The 2,408-nt window shown below is 34.5% G+C and overlaps 1 pseudogene; it reads left to right on the top strand.

The window, feature by feature from the left end:
* Nucleotides 1–964: 964 nt before the first annotated feature.
* LOC120250082 lies at nt 965–1,994 on the top strand (annotated as a pseudogene).
* The last annotated feature ends 414 nt before the right edge of the window (nt 1,995–2,408 follow it).

The following is a 2,408-nucleotide window of genomic DNA, read 5'->3' as shown; positions in this document are numbered from 1 at the left end:
TTTTGAGGTGAGATCGTAGAAATGGTAACATTAACATACAATTTTACAACTAACAATTATGGGGTATTCTTCTCATATTGGCCTGTGGGCTTTTGTAAGGACTTGGTAACAAATATTAATTGGGAGTTAATGGTTTTTAGAGAAGTGATTTCAGATATTGTTTTCATTTTGGAAGTTTAGTACAAACTACAAAGTGTATCATTTTACTCCCTTGACTAATTGAAAATTTAAAAAGAAAGATGAGATCTTTGTTGGTTCATGTATTTAGGTACATGGATGGGTGATCTTTTTGGCTTTGGAAAAATGCTCATGTCGGGCGGATTAAAGTTTAGTATCGTTGTTATTGCTGTTTGTAAGACAGGTATGCATACATGTGTTGCTCATGAGAATATTCAATTGATTGATTTTTGACAAAGTTCATCACAAGAAATATTCGGGTATATGGGGAAAATGTAGCTGTGATGTGATATCCGACTTCCTCACACAATCTGTTAATTTTAATCTAGTCCCACTGTTTCTGAAACCTTCTAACATGATATTCAACAGGTTACCGGTGAAGGGGATGATAAGTACCTGATTGCTACTGCTGAACAGCCATTATGTGCTTACCATTTGAACTGATAGAATCTATCCACAGGATTTGCCAATTCCGACATGTACTATTGTTGTACTTCACTATCTTGAATTTCAAAGTTCAAAACCAAGAAAATGAACTAGGCCAGAGATCTTAGATCAGATTTATGGAAAACAAAAATCAGTGCAGACATGTATGCTGCTGAAACCAGAGTTATTTTTGTTTCTGTGTGTTATTTACTCAATTAGATAAGTGGATACTCAACTTGCTTCCAAAAAGAGGCTGCAGCTGTGATGGTCGGGACACTTGGGCATTTGTCGGGGTCCATCAATTTGAGAAAGTGAGACAATTCTGTATATACTCAGCCCAAAATGACAATGATTCATGGGAATGCATGAGGAAATGTTGAAGAACTCAGAGGACTTCTACAAAGATGTACAATCTTTGTGAAATCAATTCAAAATTAGAAATTGCTGTAAATCAAATTTAACGTTGGTTTTGATTATTGTAGCTAAATCTCCCTATCAAGTTGTCTGCAACTCGCCTCTGGCGCTTTAAAATGATGCAGCCGCCAAGAAATATGATTTGAAGCTTGGTTTCCTGCATCAAAGACTTACAGGGAGCTTGTCTCTTGTTCTAATTGCACTGACTACCAGTCGAGGAGACTAGGGATAGGATTTGGGCAGAAAAAGGCAAGATTGCGTCTGCTACTTCCTTTTGATAATTAACTCTAGTGGAATTAGAAAAACTATTTTCCAGGTGCTATTTTGGCCAATATTCTAAGCTACATCTGCTATCCTTGCTTGACTACAGAATGATGAACAAGCGAAACAGTATGTTCATATGCTGAATTCTACCTTAACTGCAACCGAAAGGACTATTTGCTGTATCCTTGAGAACTATCAGAGGGAAGATGCGGTTGAAATTCCTCAAGTCTTGAGGCCATTCATGGGTGGCCAGGAGTTCATTAGTTTTAAGGTGGGTCCAGATACCAAAGCTAAGAAACCTAAGGTAATTTCTTTTTTCACTTAGTTATTATCCTGTACATGTATAATGTATACTTTTTTCTTTCACTGGACAGGGAAATACTGGTTTGCAAGCAGCAGCACAACAGAAGTGACCAACTTGAAGTGGGCAAATTATGCCTAGTTTGCATTATGGAGTTGGTTGTATCAACGACATAGAAAGTTCAAACTGAGTTTTACAAAAGGATCCGGAGAAGTTATGGTGTCTTCGTTGTCCAATGCCGGCAGACACAGGAGAGTAGAAATACGTGGGCGCTTTTATTTTTTTTTGATGAGTAGTGTTTATTTTCAAGTTATTTGGATTTATTGTGATAGAACAAAATCTAGAACCCTAAACACTTGTTAACTTCAATTATTGTCTGATTCTATTAAGGTGTCTTTTATTGTGATCGCAAGTTCAAAACTCTTATGTCGTAGTGTGTTTTTTTTTTGTTTTGCTAAAACCATCACATGCCGCGCAATAAAGATGGAATTTATTTTAACAATAAAATTGTTTATTTACAAATTAAAATGTTGGGGGGATAAGAAACACACTTCAACTGAAAAGTAATATTTATCATAGCTATGGTTTCATTTCTGGTAAAATTGAAGACCAAGTTTTTTTTAATATTATTATTTTTAATTATTAAAATAATTTTATGTGAATTTTTATTCACTAATATGGTTTCAAAACATGACATTAAACCAAGTTATCACCTAGGTGATGAGTGTATTTCTTAAAAATACTAAGATATTAGTTTTTGTTATGCACATTTTTTTTCTTTTAAAAAATTACAAGAATTAAATATTTTTGTTCTTTTTCAACTATT

The sequence above is a fragment of the Dioscorea cayenensis genome, chromosome 19 (assembly GCF_009730915.1).
Source record: "Dioscorea cayenensis subsp. rotundata cultivar TDr96_F1 chromosome 19, TDr96_F1_v2_PseudoChromosome.rev07_lg8_w22 25.fasta, whole genome shotgun sequence".
Taxonomy (NCBI): Eukaryota; Viridiplantae; Streptophyta; class Magnoliopsida; order Dioscoreales; family Dioscoreaceae; genus Dioscorea; species Dioscorea cayenensis.
This window is presented reverse-complemented; position numbering and strand designations above follow the sequence as displayed.